This window comes from Ranitomeya imitator, chromosome 5 (genome assembly GCF_032444005.1).
Source record: "Ranitomeya imitator isolate aRanImi1 chromosome 5, aRanImi1.pri, whole genome shotgun sequence".
Classification (NCBI taxonomy): domain Eukaryota; kingdom Metazoa; phylum Chordata; class Amphibia; order Anura; family Dendrobatidae; genus Ranitomeya; species Ranitomeya imitator.
In genome coordinates this window covers 433,951,660-433,975,906 of record NC_091286.1, presented here as the reverse complement: position 1 = coordinate 433,975,906, position 24,247 = coordinate 433,951,660, and positions in this window count along the sequence as shown.

Genomic DNA, 24,247 nt, shown 5'->3' with positions numbered 1-24,247 from the left:
TGTCCCCTGCTTGAGGCGTGATCTCTGCCTGCTCTGCATCACCCTAAAAAAAAACCTAAAACTAACAAGGATACCTAAAATATAACCTTTATTAATAATCACTAAAAAAGTACTCTTTCCATAAACTGCAAAAAATAATAAAGACAACATATAATTATGTACCTGTAGGGCCCTAGGGAGTACCTACACTGAGTCCTACCTGGCAGTGGAGGTTGGCACCCTAAGTTACTGTGGTAGGCGCCCCCACTCAACGTCGACTCACCCTAGGGAATCCCTAGAAGACCCTAAATAGGGAACCCTAGGAAAAACCTAGAAAATCCCTATCGGAAATCCTGCCTGGCAGTGGGGGTAGACACCCTAATGTGAAGCGGTAGGCGCCTCCACTCCACGTCGACTGACCCTAGAAGCCCTAAAGAGTCCCTAAATAGGGATAGAATAAAGAAAATGTCCCAAAAACAAACCCAAACACCCCAAAAAGAAAAAAAGGGAAAAATACCTAAAGCAGATAAAAAAATGACACAAGAAAAAATATATAAAAAAAATTTAAGAAAAAAAAAAAAGAATATGCAATGAGAGTCTTTTGCTATTGCATAAATATGCATATGTTTTGTATAATAGACAGTTGTGCCTATAGCAGTGTCTGCCCGCAAAAGATTCCAAAAAATAGGGTGAATGAGAAAATACTATTATTGTCCAGAATCAATGAAAAAATGCGATTTTCTGGGTTAAGGAGTATGACAATTGAGGTTAGTCAAATGCTACAATATAAGAACATGGTCACCCGCTATGCAAAAGGTCAACCATATAGTATAATAACATCAAAGACCTCAGTTAGACAATGAAATACAGCAATCAGAAAACCAAATATATAACTCCTACCGCCCAAAGGAATAATAAAAAAATATATATGCTTGATAGAAATTGCCCGTTTATCACATTGAAACAATGCTTAAGATAAGTACAAACAGATTGCTCATAATACTATTACTGTTTCAGTACACATTTCAAAGGAACAAGTACTATTATTGTTTCAGCACATGCTTCAAAGTGACAGGTCCACCATAACCCACCAATCTGAGGCCCCCACAAGTGTAATAAACAGTCGAACAGGACACAATGATCCCCCTCATAAGACAGCAAAAAACAGAGAGCATTTAATACTCATCTACGGGTCCGTGGTGGATATACAGCAATGTCAGATGGATCCAGATGTCACGGGTCCGTGGTGGGTATACAGCTTTGTCAGATGAATCCAGACATAATATCAAGCAAAAGACAGCAGTCTCCCCGACCAATGCCCGACGCGTTTCCCCCCCATATAGATGAAACGGGGGTTCATCAGGGGTATTATAGCCTCACAAAAAAGGATAAGAGCTGTGGTATACTCACGAGATATGTCCATATAAATACACGTGGGTAAGTATGGAGCACGCCGAGACAGGACTACCCCCGGAAATGACATCATCCGGAAGGGGCAGCGTTGCACAAGTGAAGCGCACGGTGTGTTCCATAGTAGGAAAAGACCGCGCATGCGTCATACCTAAACGCGCCTACATAATTATATGTTGTCTTTATTATTTTTTGCAGTTTATGGAAAGAGTACTTTTTTAGTGATTATTAATAAAGGTTATATTTTAGGTATCCTTGTTAGTTTTAGGTTTTTTTGAGTTGGTCTAGGATTCTGTATATATTTTGAGTTAGGTTGTTTTCTGCATCACCCTACCCTCGCTCTACACACTGACTACTTGAGAATTGTGTAACTCCCTCCTCTGGACCGATGTCTTCCTCCTCCATTGACGCCTCCTCATCCTCCTCACAAAGTGTCCCCTGCCTAGGCCTTTGTGAGGAACCACGTTGCGCTGTCCAGAAGCAGATGGAATTGGTGACTCCTCATCCTCCACCTCTTCCACAACATCATCCCTTAGCGCTTGCAGTGTTCTTCCAAGCAGGCAGATAAGGGGGACAGTCATGCTGACTAGTGCATCATCTGCACTCACCATCCGCGTGGAATCATCGAAGGCATGCAAAACCTGGCAGATGTCCTTCATAGTGGCCCACTCAGTGCTTGTGAAGTCTGAATGGCGCGCAGTGCGACTTCTTTGCGCCTGATGCACCTGGTACTCCATTACTGCTTGCTGCTGCTCACACAACCGCTCCAACATATGTAACGTGGAATTCCACCTGGTGGGTAGGTCCCATATGATGCAATGTTCCGGAAGGCGGAATCGGCGCTGCAGAGCTGCAATGCGCAATCTTGCCATGCTGGAACGCCGCAACTGAGCACACTCTAGGCGGACCTTGTGCAGCAGTGCATCAAGATCCAAATAGTTCCTCAAAAAACTCTGCACGACCAAGTTGAGCACATGTGCCAGACATGGGATGTGAGTGAGATTGCCTAGGGCCAGAGCTGCCACCAGATTTCGGCCATCGTCACACACTACCATGCCTGGCTGGAGATTCGCTGGCACAAACCACACGTCGCTCTCCTGCTTGATGGCATTCCAGAGCTCCTGCGCTGTGTGGCTTCAATTCCCCAAAGAAATTAATTTCAGTATGGCCTGTTGACGTTTGGCCACGGCTGTGCTCATATCGGTCGTAACAGGTAAGCGTTCACGGGTCAAGGTGGAGGTAGACCGTGACAGCTCCTGCAGAGATGATTCTGAGGAACTGGAGTATGAGGAGGAGGCAATGTGTACAGACTGGATTCCTGCAATCCTTGGAGTTGGCAGAACACGTCCTACACCACTCACACGATCTGTACCCAGCTCCACAACATTAACCCAATGGGCAGTGATGGAAAGGTATCGCCCCTGTCCATGGTGACTGGTTCACGCATCGGTGGTGAAGTGGACCTTGCTACTAACGGCGTTCAGTGGCGCGTGTTTTATGTGTCCCTCCACATGCTTTTGCAGGGCAGGGACGGCTTGCCTGCTGAAATAAAAGCGGCTGGGCACATTGCATTGTGGGTCTGCCAATGCCATCAAGTTACGGAAGGTGTCAGTCTCCACCAGCCTGAATGACAGCATTTCAAGGGACAGTAGTTTTGCAATGCCAGCATTCAGAGCCTGTGCTCGGGGGTGGTTTGCCGAGAATGGCCGCCTTTTCTCCCATGCCTGTGCTACCAATGGCTGTAGAGTGGGCTGGGAGTGTGAAGATGACTGGGAACGTGGTGATGTGGGTGGAATTACAGTGGGTCTCTGGACAACAGTGCCAGAGGTTCTTCCATGGCGATCCTGTGAGGAAGTCGAACAAGTTGTGTGTGAGCTGGAGGAAGAGGCAACAACACGAGCTGAAGAGGTGGTAGGTACCGCTGTAGGTTGGCCTAGGTCTTCAGTGTGTTTTTGTAACTCCACCGCGTGCTTGGTCCACACATGTTTCCACATATTTGTGGTATTGAGGTTATTGACACTTTTCCCTCTTTTGACTTTCTGATGACACACCTTGTATTTGACTAAGCAAATGTCATCTGCAACTGTGTCAAAAAAGGACCAGGCACTGCAAGTCTTGGGAGCGCCCATTTTGGGCGAAGTGGAGGCTACAGGCACCTCAGTCTTCCCCCTCCCTCTTTGGGCCGTTCAGGAAATCTCTTCCTCAGAGCTGCTCCCACCCCCTTCCTGTACCTCACACCATGATGGGTCAAGGACCTCATCATCTACACTACCCTCTTCCACCAACTGCTTCTCCTGGGTAGTCTCGGCATCACAGTGCGCACCAGAAAGTGGCACCTGAGTCTCATCATCAGATGCGTACTGAGGTGTTCTGACCGGAGGCACTGGCCCATCCACCTCTTCAGAATCAGAGAGACAAAGCTGTTGGGCATCACTGCATACTACCCCTTCTTCCATTTCTCTAATGCTGCTTGGCTAGCCCCCTCTTTCCAAGCCAAGAGATTCAGAGAACAGAAGTAGAGATGGCTCCTGTCCTGGGCTCTCTGACTGCCTGGGCAATTTGGCAGGTGGTGAAGAGACAGATGGGTGATCTGTGCCTGAGAGGATGTGGCACTAATTGAAGTCGATGCGTTAGCTGCCATCCATCCGCCAAAGCTTCAATTTGTTCATCCCGCAGCAGCGGGGTACGGCGATCTCCTACAAAGCTGCGCATGAAGGACTGTTCCCTGCTGAAACTGGGTGATAATGAGTCACCGGTGCCCGCAGCAGGCACAGAATCCCTACGTCCTCTCCCTGCTCCACGCCCACGCCCACGTGCCTTACTCCCTGCTTTCTTCATCTTGGTAGACTGATAAAGATAGGCAGAAAAGTACTAAGGGCTTAGTGTGCTTATTCCTGAACAGCTCCTAACAGGTATAAGAAACACTAATTTCCTGAAGTGTGGACTAGACTTTTATATGAGCTAATGTGGCCCACACAACTGTAAAGTGGTGTGTTTGGTGAACTTTATTTATTTATTTTTTTTGCAGAACAGACTACAGTGTGAGCTGCACTCACACACAGACCGTGCAGACAGCCGTGAACGGCGCTGCAAGGCCAAAACAAGCTCCTCTATGTAATCCTATATAGTGTTTTTCCACAATCTAGCAGGATACAGAGGGAAAACCACTAATCCACTAATAGGATAAATTTGAAAAAATGTGCAGCAGGCTGCACGAATTGAGAAATGGACAATGGAACGGTATGAGGCAGTGACGCACCCTGAGCTGACTACAACCGGCTGTGGCGGCAGAACAGACTACAGAGCGAGCTGCACTCACACACAGACCGTGCAGACAGCCGTAAACGGTGTTGCATGGCCAAAACAAGCTCCTCTATGTAATCCTATGTAGTGTTTTTCCACAATCTAGCAGGATACGGAGGGAAAGCCACTGATAAGATAAATTTGAAAAAATGTACAGCAGGCTGCACTAATTGAGAAACGTAACCATAAGGATGAATGACATCAGGGAGATCAAAACATCCAACACCGCGGAGACACCATCACAGGTTTCTCAACGCAGTGATCCAGAACACTGCTTCCATCCCTTATGGGAAATATGCAAATGCATGTAGAAAAGCCGCGGAGACACCATCATGTGTTTCTCAACGCAAGCAATAAATAGCCAGGTCTTTCACCAGGAAGGAACAACCACGGGAAGGGCAGCATCCAAAAAGGAAAACCACCTATGCCAAACATGGTATCCATCCACAGACAGCTGTTTCGGGGTATTTGCCCCTCATCAGTGTGGAGTAGGAAACTGGCTATTAGGAGCAGTGCCTAATAAAAGGACTATAAACATAAGGATGAATGACCTTGGGGAGATCAAAACACATTAGAGCAGTGTTCTGGATCACTGCATTGAGAAACATGTGACGGTGTCTCCGCGGTGTTGGATGTTTTGATCTCCCCGAGGTCATTCATCCTTATGTTTATAGTCCTTTTATTAGGCACTGCTCCTAATAGCCAGTTTCCTACTCCACACTGAGTAGGAAATAGGATACATTTGAAAATATGCGCAGCAGGCTGCACTTATTGCAAAAAAGGTCAATGATTGAACAGTATGAGGCAGTGACGCACCCTGAGCTTACTACAACCAGCGGTGGCTGCGGACAGACTACAGAGTGAGCTGCACTCACACACACAGAGACCTTGCAGACAGCTGTGAACAGCGCTGCAAGGCAAAAGCAAGGTTCTCACACAACGGTTGCTAAATTAGCCTGGGTAAAGCACAATGAAGCAAATCGCTATCTCTAAACTGGCCCTCAGTCACAACACAGCGTCCTGTCCCTAACTGAATTCACAGCAAAGTGAGCCCAAAATGGCGGCGACTTTTATAGTGCATCATGACACCATTTCAGCAGCCAATCACAGCTATGCCAGTAGATACATGCCTACCATGCAAAACAGGATGTGCCCACACTTCTAATCATTCCTCATTGGCTGAATTCAGGCTCTTAGAATTATGGGAACTTCCGATTCCGGTATCCGATATACTGAAAGTATCAGAACTCGGTATCGGAATTCTGATACTGCAAATATCGGCCGATACCCGATATTTGGGATTCACGACAACCAAGTTAAGGATGGTCCGCTACTCATGGGCCACTGCTGTGTGCTTGCCCCCCAGGCTAAAATTTGCCAGCCAGCCCCTGCACACTAGATACCTCAAGTGGCTTGGATTGTCTGCCTTTGCACTCTTTCTCCAGACTCTGGGACCTTGATTTCCAAGGCCTATTGTGAAGCTTCTAAAATCAGTGATGGTTTGGAGAGCCATGTCTTCTGCTGGTGTAGGTCCACTGTGTTTTAACAAGACCAAAGTCAGCACAGCCATCTACCAGGAAATTTTAGACAACTTCATGTTTCCCTCTGCCGACAAGCTTTTTGAAGATGGAAATTTCATTATCCAGCAGGACTAGGCACCTGTCCACGCTGCCAAAAGTACCAATACCTGGTTTAAAAACAACAGCATCACTGTGCATGATTGGCCAGCAAACTCTCCTGACCTTAACCCCATAGAGAATCTATGGGATATTGTCAAGAGGAAGATGAGAGGCACCAAGACCCAACAATGCAGTCAAGCTGGCGGCTGCTATCAAAGCAACCAGGGTTTCAATAATACCTCTGCAGTGCCACAGACTGATCGTCTCCATGCCATGCCGTATTGATGCAGTAGTTGATGCAAAAGGAGCCCCGACAAAGTATTGAGTGCATTTACTGAACATACATTTCAGTACGCCAACATTTCGGATTTTAAAATCATTTTTCAAGCTGGTGTTATAAGGGTATGTGCACATGTTGCAGATTTGCCTGTGGAATTTTCTGCCCCGATTCTGCATCTCTTAGCAGGTAAAAATCCATGAGGATTTTATGCGTTTTTGATGCGGATTTTCATGAAGATTTGTATGCGTTTTTGTAGGCTAAATACTATTATTTAACAAAAAAGAAAAGAATTGTGATGTAATTTCCTTGTCCAACCTCTTTTACATACTCCATTGAAGAATAATGTTTACACAGAGATAGATAGATAGATAGATAGATAGATAGATAGATAGATAGATAGATAGATGTGCATGAAGAAGAAGACCTATGAATAAAATGCACATTTCCTATACTGAGATGTGCGCATTTTATGCATAGGTCTTTTTCTTCATGCACATTGATACATTTTCTATGCCTGTTTCTATATTTCTCATAGAATTTTGTGTAGTGCACCCTAGTCATAGATAGATAGATCGATAGATCTATAGATGGATATATAGACTGATAGACCTATAGACAGAAAGATCTATAGATAGACAGATAGATCCATAGATACATCTATAGATCTATCTGTCTATCTATCTATAGATATATTATCTATCTATAGATATATCTATTTACCTATTAAAATAGGGGGACCCCCCCAAAAAAAATAGATCGATCGATCTATAGATGGATAGATAGATCTATAGATAGATAGATCTATAGATACATAGATATATCTATAGATCTATCTATCTATCTACTGGTCACAGAAGGTGAAAAAAGTGTCAGAGAACCTCCAAAAGCAGATGAGTGGAAGCATGTGACCAAAAGAAGCAAGAAGACCATGGAGAAATCACCAACCACACAACTGAAGAACCGATATCAAATCTTTGTAGAGGATGAAGATGGCACACCTAAGGATGAAGCAATACCAGCAAGCAAAAAAGAAAAGGGCACACAGCAACAAGTGACAGCAAAAAGTACAGCCAAGAAGCAACGAAGAGTGGTGGTGGTGGGAGACTCACTACTGAGAGGCACAGAAGCAGCCATCTGCAGACCGGACATAACTGCAAGAGAAGTATGCTGCCTTCCAGGTGCGATGATCAAGGATGTGACCGATAGGATACCAAAGCTCTTCAGCTCCAAGGACGTCCACCCATTTCTTCTGATACATGTTGGCACCAATGACACGGCAAGGAAAGACCTACCGACAATCTGCAAAGACTTTGAAGAGTTGGGGAAGAAAGTAAAGGAACTGGATGCACAGGTAGTTTTTTCTTCTATCCTTCCAGTAGACGGGCATGGCACCAGGAGATGGAACAGGATCCTTGATGCAAACAACTGGCTAAGACGATGGTGCAGACAACAAGGATTCGGATTCCTGGACCACGGTGTGAATTACTGGTATGATGGACTCCTCGCCAGAGATGGACTACACCTCAACAAACCTGGGAAACACACATTCGCCAGAAGACTCGCTACACTCATCAGGAGGGCGTTAAACTAGAAGAAGAGGGGACGGGAAGAAAAACATTAGACTTGAACAAAGAAGACCCAGGAAAACATACTCAGATGGGAGGTAAGAACATTTCTAAAGCAATCCACAGCGAGGAGATTGGAACAAAACAAAATCCTCTAAACTGCATGCTCGCAAACGCCAGAAGCCTGACAAACAAGATGGAAGAACTAGAAGCAGAAATATCTACAGGTAACTTTGACATAGTGGGAATAACCGAGACATGGTTAGATGAAAGCTATGACTGGGCAGTTAACTTACAGGGTTACAGTCTGTTTAGAAAGGATCGTAAAAATCAGAGAGGAGGAGGGGTTTGTCTCTATGTAAAGTCTTGTCTAAAGTCCACTTTAAGGGAGGATATTAGCGAAGGAAATGAGGATGTTGAGTCCATATGGGTCGAAATTCATGGAGGGAAAAATGGTTACAAAATTCTCATTGGGGTCTGTTACAAACCCCCAAATATAACAGAAACCATGGAAAGTCTACTTCTAAAGCAGATAGATGAAGCTGCAACCCATAATGAGGTCCTGGTTATGGGGGACTTTAACTACCCGGATATTAACTGGGAAAGTGAAACCTGTGAAACCCATAAAGGCAACAGGTTTCTGCTAATAACCAAGAAAAATTATCTTTCACAATTGGTGCAGAATCCAACCAGAGGAGCAGCACTTTTAGACCTAATACTATCTAATAGACCTGACAGAAAAACAAATCTGCAGGTGGTTGGGCATCTAGGAAATAGCGACCACAATATTGTACAGTTTCACCTGTCTTTCACTAGGGGAACTTGTCAGGGAGTCACAAAAACACTGAACTTTAGGAAGGCAAAGTTTGACCAGCTTAGAGATGCCCTTAATCTGGTAGACTGGGACAATATCCTCAGAAATAAGAATACAGATAATAAATGGGAAATGTTTAAGAACATCCTAAATAGGCAGTGTAAGCGGTTTATACCTTGTGGGAATAAAAGGACTAGAAATAGGAAAAACCCAATGTGGCTAAACAAAGAAGTAAGACAGGCAATTAACAGTAAAAAGAAAGCATTTGCACTACTAAAGCAGGATGGCAGCATTGAAGCTCTAAAAAACTATAGGGAGAAAAATACTTTATCTAAAAAACTAATTAAAGCTGCCAAAAAGGAAACAGAAAAGCACATTGCTAAGGAGAGTAAAACTAATCCCAAACTGTTCTTCAACTATATCAATAGTAAAAGAATAAAAACTGAAAATGTAGGCCCCTTAAAAAATAGTGAGGAAAGAATGGTTGTAGATGACGAGGAAAAAGCTAACATATTAAACACCTTCTTCTCCACGGTATTCATGGTGGAAAATGAAATGCTAGGTGAAATCCCAAGAAACAATGAAAACCCTATATTAAGGGTCACCAATCTAACCCAAGAAGAGGTGCGAAATCGGCTAAATAAGATTAAAATAGATAAATCTCCGGGTCCGGATGGCATACACCCACGAGTACTAAGGGAACTAAGTAATGTAATAGATAAACCATTATTTCTTATTTTTAGGGACTCTATAGCGACAGGATCTGTTCCGCAGGACTGGCGCATAGCAAATGTGGTGCCAATATTCAAAAAGGGCTCTAAAAGTGAACCTGGAAATTATAGGCCAGTAAGTCTAACCTCTATTGTTGGTAAAATATTTGAAGGGTTTCTGAGGGATGTTATTCTGGATTATCTCAATGAGAATAACTGTTTAACTCCATATCAGCATGGGTTTATGAGAAATCGCTCCTGTCAAACCAATCTAATCAGTTTTTATGAAGAGGTAAGCTATAGGCTGGACCACGGTGAGTCATTGGACGTGGTATATCTCGATTTTTCCAAAGCGTTTGATACCGTGCCGCACAAGAGGTTGGTACACAAAATGAGAATGCTTGGTCTGGGGGAAAATGTGTGTAAATGGGTTAGTAACTGGCTTAGTGATAGAAAGCAGAGGGTGGTTATAAATGGTATAGTCTCTAACTGGGTCGCTGTGACCAGTGGGGTACCGCAGGGGTCAGTATTGGGACCTGTTCTCTTCAACATATTCATTAATGATCTGGTAGAAGTAAAATATCGATATTTGCAGATGATACAAAACTATGTAAAGCAGTTAATACAAGAGAAGATAGTATTCTGCTACAGATGGATCTGGATAAGTTGGAAACTTGGGCTGAAAGGTGGCAGATGAGGTTTAACAATGATAAATGTAAGGTTATACACATGGGAAGAAGGAATCAATATCACCATTACACACTGAATGGGAAACCACTGGGTAAATCTGACAGGGAGAAGGACTTGGGGATCCTAGTTACCTGGAGCAGCCAGTGCCAGGCAGCAGCTGCCAAGGCAAACAGGATCATGGGGTGCATTAAAAGAGGTCTGGATACACATGATGAGAGCATTGTACTGCCTCTGTACAAATCCCTAGTTAGACCGCACATGGAGTACTGTGTCCAGTTTTGGGCACCGGTGCTCAGGAAGGATATAATGGAACTAGAGAGAGTACAAAGGAGGGCAACAAAATTAATAAAGGGGATGGAAGAACTACAATACCCAGATAGATTAGCGAAATTAGGATTATTTAGTCTAGAAAAAAGACGACTGAGGGGCGATCTAATAACCATGTATAAGTATATAAGGGGACAATACAAATATCTCGCTGAGGATCTGTTTATACCAAGGAAGGTGACGGGCACAAGGGGGCATTCTTTGCGTCTGGAGGAGAGAAGGTTTTTCCACCAACATAGAAGAGGATTCTTTACTGTTAGGGCAGTGAGAATCTGGAATTGCTTGCCTGAGGAGGTGGTGATGGCGAACTCAGTCGAGGGGTTCAAGAGAGGCCTGGATGTCTTCCTGGAGCAGAACAATATTGTATCATACAATTATTAGGTTCTGTAGAAGGACGTAGATCTGGGGATTTATTATGATGGAATATAGGCTGAACTGGATGGACAAATGTCTTTTTTCGGCCTTACTAACTATGTTACTATGTTACTATCTGTTTATCTCTCTATAGATATAGTATCTATCTATAGATATATCTTTCTATTAAAATAGAAAAAAACTACGTGGGGTCCCCCTATAATTAATAGCCAGAAAAGGCTATGCATCCAGCTGCAGGCTGATATTCATAGCCTAGGAAGGGACCATGGTTATTGCCCCCCAGCTACAAACACCAGCACATAGCCACCCCAGAAATGGTACATCTCTAAGATGTGCCAATTCAGGGACTTAGACTCTTGCTTCCCACTACCCTGTAGCGGTGGCATATGGGGTAATATTTGTGGGGTTGATGTCACCTTTGTATTGTAAGGTGACATCAAGCTGGCTTAGTAATGGAGAGGTGTCCATAAGACACCTATCCATTACTAATTCTAGAGTTGGTAAAGGGTTATTTAAACACACAGCCAGAATAAAGTATTTTAATGAAATAAAACACTACACACATTTTTCCCATATTTATTGTACAGCTAATCCATGTGACGTCCTCAATCTCCTGCAAAAAAAAATAAAATAATAAGCCAACACAAACACTCCCTGGTCTGATGTAGTCCATTTAATAATGACTGTCCCACGACGATTTCTCCTATAGAGATGTGACCGCTCTACAGGGCCTCCAGTGACACACTGACAGGAGACAATGGCTCCTGCAGTGTTATCACAGAGTTCATGCTCTCACTTTACGTCACTTCTGCGTGAGAATTTTCCCACGCAGTGGTGCTTCAAGTGACAGCGACCTCTGACAGCAGAGTCCCTTGGAGATCGGTCACATCTCCCGATGTTACAGCTCTCCACGGGAGATCGTCGTGGGACACCTGTTATTAAATGGATTACGTCAGAACAGGGAGTATACTGTTGGTTTAATATATATATTTTTTTTACAGGTGATCGAGGGCATCGGGGATTAGCTGTATGGTGAGTATGTACTGTATGTGTATATGTGTGTACTGTATATGTGTGTATGTGTTTTTTTTTTTACACTTCAACACAGTAGACGGATGATGGGACTACTGCTACCCCATAATCGGCTAGTTGTCACTGTAGCAGGCATAGCCGGATGGGGCTAGTAGTCTCATCGAACGATGCCTGCCTGCATATAGACCCCCACACACTCGCAGACCCCCGCACACACACACCGATTCACTCAGACACCCATACACAGACAGGCACACACACAGACAGCCCCACAGACCCCCGCACACACACAGAGACACACACAGATACACACAAACACTCACACACAGATACGCACATCTTCTACGCACACACACAGTCTCCGCCCACACACACAGTCTCCGCCCACACTCTGCCCACACACTCTTCCTCCTCCCTATCTGCAGCGTGTCTCGCACCCAACTCCGCAGCAAAACCGCAGATCTTTTTAAACTTGCGTTTTTGCTGCAGATTTGACGGAATCAATGGAAGTCAATGGGTGCAGAAACGCTGCAGATCCGCAAAAAGAATTGACATGCTGCGGAAAATAAAACGCTGCAAATCCGCGTGTTTTTTTCCACAGCATCTGCACACCAATTGTCAATTTCACATTGACTAACATTGCTTGTGCACTACACTGCGGATTTGATACAATGCTGCGCATCCAAATGCATCAAAATCCGCAACGTGGGCGCATAGCCTTAAGTATTCTAATTTACTGAGATAATGAATTTTGGGTTTTCATTAGAAGTAATCCATAATCATCAACATAAACAGAAATAAACACTTGAAATAGATCACTCTTTTTGTAATGACTCTATAATATGAGTTTCACTTTTTGTATTGAACTGAAATAAATTAACTTTATGATGACATTCTAATTTTGTGAGAAGCGCCTGTATGTCCCCCATTTTTTCACTGTTCTTTAACACATAAAAAATTTAAACGATTCTACTCACCTTTCCCCAGCTCCAAAGCCATGCGATGTCCTATTCTGTAGCCAGCAGCTGACTTAGGCTGGTTTCACATTTGCGTTTAAAAACGCAGCGTTTTAAACGCAAACGCATTTGGTGAAAAAACGCATGTAAACGCGTTTAAACGCTGCATTTTTTAGACGCATGCGTTTTTGCATGTTTTAATACAAACGCGGCGTTTTGACGCATTTACATGCGTTTTTACCTGCGTTTGCGTTTTTTAAACGCATGATGAGAAGTGTGTGACAGCTGCCAATCATCAAAATCAACAAGAAAACCCACTATAAACAGAAATAGCTAGGGTTAGGGTTAGGGTTAGGATCCCTTATGGTTAGGGTTAGGGTTGGGGGTTGGCTTATCAGTGTGTATTCTTGTGTTTTTCTATTAAAACGCATGCGTTTAAAAATGCATGCAAACGCATGTGCTTAAAAACGCATGCATTTACAAAGACAGCAATACTTTTTTTGCCGCAAAAAAAGCCGCTAGAAATTACTATATGTTGCATTTCTGCAACAAAACGCATGCATAGAAACTATGCATGCGTCGTCAAAACGCCGCAAAACGCATGCAAAAAAAGCATGCGTTTTTAATGTTAAGTATAGGAAAAAAACGCATGTGTTTTTTTGCGCTAAAACGCAGCGGCAAAAAACGCAAATGTGAAACCAGCCTTAAGCGGGCAAGTGACGGGCTACTCATAATCTCACTGCTATGTGCAGCCAGTCACAGGAACACTGACGTCAGCTGCCAGCCTCTGTTTGGCCGGCGCCGTGTATTGCAGTGCAGGGACCTGGTGGGTCTCTGCACCGCAATGCATTTCAACTGAATGTGCGTCCTCCCACACAAGCTTGGTCACGGTCACACCCTGTTCGACTGTGATCGTTACATCCCTGCTCTGTCCATTATTACTGTAAATACAAAAATCTACATACACAACATTGTAGCTACGTGATAGTGAGAGATACCCAATGCCATAACATATTGCTACATGCACATGGTGACGGATTCAGTACAATATTATGCTACCATCATATAAAATGAATGTACACCAGAATAAAAAATTACAAATATATATATTTTATTAAATATCAAAAAGATAAAAATTACATTTAACTATACAGTGGGTTCGGAAAGTATTCAGACCCCTTTTAAATTTTTCACTCTTTTATTGCAAGCATTTGGTAACTTCAAAAAAGTTCTTTTTTTTTCATTAATGTACCCCATCTTGACTGAAGAAAAAAACAAATGTAGAAATGTTTGAAAATTTATTAAAAACCAAGTCAGAGGTCCAGAGCACTCTGGAAGAGGTTTTCATCCAGGATATCTCTGTACTTTGCCGCATTCATGTTTCCTATAATGACAACCAGTCATCCTGTCCCTGCAGCTGAAAACCAACCTCATAGCATGTTTCACTGTTGGGATTGTATTGGGCAGATGATGAGCAGTGCCTGTTTTTCTCCACACATACTGCTTAGAATTATCACCAAAAAGATTTCTCTTCGTCTCATCAAACCAGATAATTTTATTACTCATAGTCTGGGAGTCCTTCATGTGGTTTTTAGCAAACTCTATACGTGCTGAGCCAGCTCTTAACCCACTTACACATATTTCCCCTATCCCCATTATTCTCATTTTATGTATCAACCTTTTGTGTGGCACCGTATCAAAAGCTTTTGAAAAATCCATATACACTATGTCCACTGGGTTCCCTAAACCTGATAGCGTCCACCCCCACCTCAGAAATTAATTATAAGTCTCTAATAGGGTCATAATGAATTGGGTTGGGAAAGGACACGATCAGGGACCTATAATGAATTGAAGGGTGGGGGTGGATACTATCAGGGACTTATAATGAATTGAGGGATAGGTGAGGATGCTAAGTCCCTGATAGGGCCCTCCATCATTCTCAATTCATTCTAAGTTCCTAACAGTGTCCTCCCCCACATCTCAATTCATTATAGGCCCCAGTTAGCATCCGTCCCCACCCCCAATTCATTATGATGCCATAAGGGACATATAACAGGAGAGTACAGCGCACTTATCACATAGGGTACAAGAGCACGGCGCTAACGTCAGATATAAGTTACACAACCAATCTTCACAAGTCACACAAGCACAGCTTACAGTGACATGTAAAAGTTTGGGCACCACTAGTCAAAATTATTGTTATTGTGAACAGTTAGGCAAGTTGAAGATGAAATGATCTCTAAAAATCCTAAAGCTAAAGATGACACATTTGTATTTTAGGCACATGGGATCCAACAACAAGGTGTACCTCAATTGGGACAGTACCTAAGTTTTTAAACTTTTCTTTATTTAGATTTCCATTGGTTGTGCCAATCGGGTCTGGCTCTTGCTCTGCTCTTATATATTTTGAGATCTGTTGACACATAGTGAGGTGAACTACAAGAGTTAGGTACCATCCCTATTGGTTACACCTTGTCATGGCGGGATAGCTTTTACTTTCTTTTGATCAAAGCAATGCGAACTAAGTACCCTATGTTATTTACATGTACTATTGCTATGTATTTACTATAGTGTATTTGCTCATTCTGTTTATAGCTTAGGTTTTCCTCAGATTACATAGTGAGAACCTGCTGACACATACACTGTAAACCAAACCCCCACCTTCCCTCCAATGTCACGATTCTGTATCCTTACCACAACAAGAGTACATAAAGCAACAATTTTAATATGAACTTTATATTATATTCTATATTTTTCTAATCATTCTTGTCCTTTATACCAGGGGTCCCCAACTCCAGTCCTCAAGGCCCACCAACATGTCATGTTTTCAGGATTTCCTTAGTCTTGCCCAGGTAATAATTGCATCACCTGTGCAATGCAAAGGAAATCCTGAAAACATGACCTGTTTGTGGGCCTTGAGGACTGGAGTTGGGGACCCCTGCTTTATACCATAAAATATTTAGTCTACTTTCTAAGGTCCCTTTCACACATCAGTTTTTTGCCGTCAGTCACAATCTGTTGGCTCAACGGATCCGTCGCAGATTGTGAAAAACTGATGCGACGGATTCGTTTTTTCGATGGATCTGACTAGCGGATCTGGCTAATTGGAGCCTAAATAAATCGGAGCATGCTCAGTTAAAAAAAAATGGAATCCATCGACGGATTCTGTCATTTGACAGATTTGGCGCCCCTAGGCTTCCATTCGAGCAAATGACAGATGGCGACGGATCTGTCGTTTTCCGATTTTTTTGATGTACACAAAAACATTACTTTGTCCGTCGGCTCCTGACGCCGGACAAACAATTTTCAACCGATCCTGTAAACGATGGATGAAATGTGAAGCCATCTGTCGCAATCCATCGCTAATACAAGTCTATGAGAAAAAAACTGATCCGGTGGCATCAGTCGCCGGATTCATTTTTTTCAAAATTTGACGGATTGTGACTGATAGCAAAAAACTGATGTGTGATAGGGGCCTAACACACATCTAATTTTGCCTCGAAAAAATGGGAAAACTTATTGACTCGAGTATAAGCCAGGTATGCATTGTCCCCTAATCCCTATTCTGGTATGCATGGTTCCTCATCCCCATCCTTGTCTGCATGGTTCCTCATCTCCATCCTTGTATGCATGGCTCCTTATCCCCATCCTTGTATGCATGGTTCCTCATCCCCATCCTTGTATGCATGGCTCCTTATCCTCATCCTTGTATGCATGGCTCCTTATCCCCATCCTTGTATGCATGGTTCCTCATTCCCATCCTTGTATTCATGGTTCCTCATCCCCATCCTTGTATGCATGGCTCCTTATCCTCATCCTTGTCTGCATGGCTCCTTAATCCCATCCTTGTCTGCATGGCTCCTTATTCCCATCCTTGTCTGCATGGCTCCTTATTCCCATCCTTGTCTGCATGGCTCCTTATTCCCATCATTGTCTGCATGGCTCTTTTTTCCCATCCTTGTATGCATGGCTCCTTGTTCCCATCAGTATATGCATGACACCTTATTCCCATCCTTGTCTACATGGTTCTTTATTCCCATCCTTGTATGCATGGCCCCTTGTTCCCATCATTATATGCATGGCCCCTTACTCCCATCATTGTATGCATGGCTCCTTATTCCCATCATTATATGCATGACTCCTTATTCCCATCCTTGTATGCATGGCTCCTTATTCCCATCCTTGTATGCATGGCTCCTTATTCCCATCCTTGTATGCATGGCCCCTTATTCCCATCCTTGTATGCATGGCCCCTTATTCCCATCATTGTATGCATGGCTCTTTATTCCCATCATTATATGCATGACTCCTTATTCCCATCCTTGTCTACATGGTTCTTTATTCCCATCCTTGTATGCATGGCCCCTTGTTCCCATCATTATATGCATGGCCCCTTATTCCCATCATTGTATGCATGGCTCCTTATTCCCATCATTATATGTATGACTCCTTATTCCCATCCTTGTCTGCATGGCTCCTTATTCCCATCCTTGTATGCATGGCTCCTTATTCCCATCCTTATATGTATGGCCCCTTATTCCCATCCTTGTCTACATGGCTCCTTATTCCCATCCTTGTATGCATGGCTCCTTATTCCCATCATTGTATGCATGGCTCCTTATTCCCATCATTATATGCATGACTCCTTATTCCCATCCTTATATACATGGCTCCTTATTCCCATCATTGTATGCATGGCTCCTTATTCCCATCACTGTATGCATGGCTCCTTATTCCCATCATTATATGCAAGACTTCTTATTCCCATCCTTGTATGCATGGCTCCTTATTCCCATCCTTGTCTGCATGGCTCCTTATTCCCATCCTTGTATGCATGGCTCCTTATTTCAATCTTTGTCTGCATGGCTCCTTATTCCCATCCTTGTCTGCATGGCTCTTTATTCCCATCATTATATGCATGATACCTTATTTCCATCTTTGTCTGCATGGTTCCTCATCCCCATCCTTGTATGTTTGGCCCCCATGAGAAAAGCATATAAAAAAAACATCCTACTTAAGTCCCTGCGCGTCCTCGCAGCATCTTGTTCCGGCTTCTAGCATCTCCTGCAGCCTGGCGCGCTCATGTCCCCGCTCATTAAAGTAATAAATATATACCGGCTTGCAAAATGGACATAGAATGGATCTATGGGCTCAAATATTTGTGAAAACATATATACAGTCTAGATATATATATGTCAGTGAGACGCATATATATTTATATTTAATACAGAGCTAGATAGCAGAAAAGCCGGCTTTTGCTATCTCCTTTTCAAACCCGACAGGATATGAGACATGGTTTACATACAGTAAACCATTTCATATCCCTTATTTTTTTTTACATATTCCTCACTACTAATGTTAGAACTGTCTGTGTGCAAAATTTGGGAGCTCTTGGTGTTAAAATAAAGGGTTATATAAAGGAAAAAACTGGCGTGGGCTCCCACGTAATTTTCTCCCCCAGAGTGGGAAAGACAGTGAATGAGGGCAGATATTAATAGCCTAGAGAGGGACGATGGTTATTGCTCCCCCTGGCTAAAAACATCTGCCCCCAGCCACCCTAGAAAGACGCATTTGTAAGATGCGCTTATTCTGGCACTCTCTCTTCCCACTCCCAAGTAGCCGTTGGATATGGGGTAATAAGGGGTTAATGTCACCTTTCCACTGTTACGTGACATTAAGCCTGGTTAATAATGGAGAGGTGTCAATAATTGTACGCTCAATCCAAATGACGACCCTTGTCTTCTGAAAAAAAGTAAAAATAAAAAACAACAATATCCCACACCTGTCCGCTGTACAGTCATGTCCCACGATGTAAATCCATCTGAAGAGGTTAAATAATTCTACAACCAGGAGCTCTGCTAATGCAGCTGCCCCTGGCTGTAAAAACTGGGGAATGAATGGAATGCAGGGGAATGTAGCTACCTAGACTTGCGGTGCTGCGCCCCCTGCTGGCAGAACCTCATATGAACTCTAGCGCGGGAAAATATTCAGAAAAATTCCCACACTAGAAGATATTGTTGTTTTTTATATTTTTACTTTTTTCAGAAGGCAAGGGTTGTCATTTGGATTGAGCGTATAATAAAGCTATTACAACATCATGTGTATTTAGTTAATTAAAATACTTTTTTCCTAATGTGTGTGTTTTTTAACCCTTTATTAATATTGGCTTAATAAAGGATAGGTGTCTTATTGACACCTCTCCATTATTAACCAGTCTTAATGTCACCTTACAATAGCAAGGTGACATTATCCACTTATTATCCCAAATCCCACTGCTACTCAGGAGTGGGAAGAGAGAGGCTAAGTGCCAGAATAGGCACATCTTACAGATGCATCCTTTCTGGGGTGGCTGCGGGCAGATGTTTTTAGCCGGGGGGGTCAATAACTATGGTCCCTCTCTAGGCTTTTAATATCTGCCCTCAGTCACTGGCTTTCCCACTCTGGAGGAGAAAATTGCGCGGGAGCCTACGCCAGTTTTTTCGGTGAATTAACCCTTTATTGTAACACCTAGAGCTCCCAAAGTTATATATATATATACTAGCTGAAGAGCCTGGCGTTGCCTGGGCATAGTAAATATCTGTGGTTAGTTAAAGCACCTCACTTCTCTTATTTTCCCATCACGCCTCTCATTTTCCCCCTCACATCTCTCATCTTCTCCCTTACACCTCTCATTTTCCCCCTCACTCCTCTTATTTTCCCCCTCACTCCTCTCATTCCCCCCTAACACTTGTCATTTCGACCTCACATCTGTCATTTTCTGATCACTCCACTATTTTCCTTCACTCCTCTCATTTTGCACTCACACCTTTTTATTTTCACCTCACACCCCTCATTTTCACCTCACACCTCTCATTTTCCCCTCAGTATATACATGTTTGTCATCTCCCTTATATATAGCAAACACCTGTATGTTATCTCCTGTATATAGTATATACCTGTATGTCATCTCCCCTGTAAATAGTATATACCTGCTGTATGTCATCTCCTCCTGTATATTGTATATACCTATGTGTCATCTCCTCCTGTATATAGTATATACCTGTATGTCATCTCTTCTGTATATACTATATACCTGTATGTCATCTCCTCCTATATATAGTATATGCCTGTATGTCATCGCCTGTATATAGTATATACCTATATGTCATCTCCCCTGTATATAGTATATACCTGCTGTATGTCATCTCCTCTTTTATATAGTATATACCTGTGTTTTGTGTGAGGCAACTTTTGCATGTGTTACAACTTTTGTGTATGTGGCAATTTTTCCGCGTGTGGTGAGTTTACCATGAGGTGAGTTTTGCATGTGTGGCAAGTTTTGCGTGAGCTTAGTTTTGCACGTGGCATGTTTTGCGTGTGGCAAGTTTTGAGCGGCGACTTTTGTGTTTCGACTTTTATGTGGCGAGGTTGGTGTATGTGTGGTGAAATGTGTGCTGAGGGAGGTATATGTGTTTAAGCACGTGGTAGTGTGTGGTGCATTTTGTGTGTGTATGTTCATATCCCCGTGTGTGGTGAGTATCCCATGTCAGGGCCCCACCATAGCAACTGTACGGTATATACTCTTTGGCGCCATCGCTCTCACTCTTTAAGTCCCCTTTGTTCACATCTGGCAGCTGTCAATTTGCCTCCAACACTTTTCCTTTCACTTTTTCCCCATTATGTAGATAGGGGCAAAATTGTTTGGTGAATTGGAAGGCGCGGGGGTTAAAATTTCACCTCACAACATAGCCTATGACGCTCTCGGGGTCCAGACGTGTGACTGTGCAAAATTTTGTGGCTGTAGCTGTAATGGTGCAGATGCCAATCCCGGACATACACACACACACACATACACACACACACACACACACATTCAGCTTTGTATATACTAGCTGAAGAGCCCGGCGTTGCCTGGGCATAGTAAATATCTGTGGTTAGTTATAGCACCTCATGTCTCTTATTTTCCCATCATGCCTCTCATTTTCTCCCTTACACCTCTCATTTTCCCACTCACTCCTCTTATTTTCCCCCTCACTCCTCTCATTCCCCCCTAACACTTGTCATTTCGACCTCACATCTGTCATTTTCCAATCACTCCACTATTTTCCCTCACTCCTCTCATTTTGCACTCACACCTCTTCATTTTCGCCTCACACCCCTCATTTTCACCTCAGTATATACAGTTTGTCATCTCCCTTATATATAGTATACACGTGTATGTCATCTCCCCTGTAAATAGTATATACCTGCTGTATGTCATCTCATCCTGTATATTGCATATACCCATGTGTCATCTCCTCCTGTATATATTATATACCTGTATGTTATCTCTTCTGTATATACTATATATCTGTATGTCATCTCCTGTATATAGTATATACCTGTATGTCATCTCCCCTGTATATAGTATACCTGCTGTATGTCATCTCCTCCTCTATATACCTATGTGTCATCTCCTCTTTTATATAGTATATACCTGTATGTCATCTCCTCCTTTATATAGTATTTACGTGTTATCTCCTCCTGTATATAGTATGTACCTGTATGTCATCTCCTCCTGTATATAGCATATACGTGTGTCATCGCCTCCTGTATATAGTATGTACCTGTAAGTCATCTCCTCCTGTATATAGTATATACCTGTGTGTCATCTCCTCCAGTATATAGTATATACCTGTATGTCATCTCCTCCTGTATATAGTATATACCTGTGTGTCATGTCCTCCTGTATATAGTATATACCTGTATGTCATCTCCCCTATATATAGTATATACCTGTATGTCATCTCCTCCTGTATATAGTATATACCTGTGTGTCATGTCCTCCTGTATATAGTATATACCTGTATGTCATCTCCCCTATATATAGTATATACCTGTATGTCATCTCCCCTATATATAGTATATACCTGTATGTCATCTCCTCCTGTATATAGTATATACCTGTGTGTCATGTCCTCCTGTATATAGTATATACCTGTGTGTCATGTCCTCCTGTATATAGTATATACCTGTATGTCATCTCCTCCTGTATATAGTATATACCTGTGTGTCATCTCCCCTGTATATCTATATATATAATTGTCTAAGGGTTTTTCCGTCTGTCTGTCTGTCCTGGAAATCCCGCGTCTCTGATTCGTCGAGGCCGCCAGGCCTCGACCAATCAGCGACGGGCACAGCGACGATGATGTCATAAAGGACGTAGACATCCCGCGTCTCTGATTCAGCAACGGGCACAGTATCGACGTAGATGTCATAATGGTTGCCATGGCGACGATGATGCCATAAAGGTTGCCTCGACCAATCAGCGACGGGCACAGTCTGCCGTGAATTCTGGAATCATCATTGTCCATATACTATGGGGACATGCATATTCTAGAATACCTGATGCGTTAGAATCGGGCCACAATCTAGTAGTATATATGTGTGTGTCATCTCCTCCTGTATATAGTATATACCTGTGTGTCATCTCCTCCTGTATATAGTATATACCTGTATGTCATCTCCTCCTGTATATAGTATATACGTGTGTCATCTCCTCCTGTATATAGTATATACCTGTAAGTCATCTCCTCCTGTATATAGTATATACCTGTGTGTCATCTGCTCCTGTATATAGTATATACCTGTGTGTCATCTGCTCCTGTGTATAGTATATACCTGTGTGTCATCTGCTCCTGTATATATTATATACCTGTGTGTCATCTCCTCCTGTATATAGTATATACCTGTGTGTCATCTCCTCCTGTATATAGTATATATCTGTGTGTCATCTCCTCCTGTATTAGACCGCGTTCACACGTTATTTGGTCAGTATTTTACCTCAGTATTTGTAAGCTAAATTGGCAGCCTGATAAATCCCCAGCCAAGAGGAAGCCCTCCCCCCTGGCAGTATATATTAGCTCACACATACACATAATAGACAGGTCATGTGACTGACAGCTGCCGTATTTCCTATATGGTACATTTGTTGCTTTTGTAGTTTGTCTGCTTATTAATCAGATTTTTATTTTTGAAGGATAATACCAGACTTGTGTGTGTTTTAGGGCAAGTTTCATGTGTCAAGTTGTGTGTGTTGAGTTGCATGTGGCGACATGCATGTAGCGACTTTTGTGAGATAAGTTTTGTGTGGCGACATGTGTGTAGCAACTTTTTGTGTGTCGAGTTGCATGTGATAGGTTAGTGTAGCAAGTTGTGTGCAGCAAGTTTTGCGCATGGCGAGTTTTGCGTGTGGCGAGTTTTATGTGTGGTGCGTTTTGAATATGTGCAAGTTTTGTGTGAGGCAACTTTTGCATGTGTTGCAACTTTTGTGCATGTGGCAATTTTTCCGCGTGTGCAAGTTTTCCACGTGTGGCGAGTTTTGCGTGAGCCTAATTTTGCATGTGGCGAGTTTTGCGCGTGACGAGTTTTGAGCGGCGACTTTTGTCTTCGACTTTTATGTGGCGAGGTTGGTGTATGTGTTCAAGCACGTGGTAGTTTGTGGCGCCTTTTGTGTATGTGTTCATATCCCCGTGTGTGGTGAGTATCCCATGTCGGGACCCCACCTTAGCATCTGTACGGTATATACTCTTTGGCGCCATCGCTCTCACTCTTTAAGTCCCTCTTGTTCACATCTGGCAGCTGTCAATTTGCCTCCAACACTTTTCCTTTCACTTTTCCCCATTATGTAGATAGGGGCAAAATTGTTTGGTGAATTGGAAAGCGCGGGGTTAAAATTTCACCTCACAACATAGCCTATGACGCTCTCAGGGTCCAGATGTGTGACTGTGCAATATTTTGTGGCTCAATGTGTCTCAATGACATACAGGTCCTTCTCAAAAAATTAGCATATAGTGTTAAATTTCATTATTTACCATAATGTAATGATTACAATTAAACTTTCATATATTACAGATTCATTATCCACCAACTGAAATTTGTCAGGTCTTTTATTGTTTTAATACTGATGATTTTGGCATACAACTCCTGATAACCCAAAAAACCTGTCTCAATAAATTAGCATATCAAGAAAAGGTTCTCTAAACGACCTATTACCCTAATCTTCTGAATCAACTAATTAACTCTAAACACATGCAAAAGATACCTGAGGCTTTTATAAACTCCCTGCCTGGTTCATTACTCAAAACCCCCATCATGGGTAAGACTAGCGACCTGACAGATGTCAAGAAGGCCATCATTGACACCCTCAAGCAAGAGGGTAAGACCCAG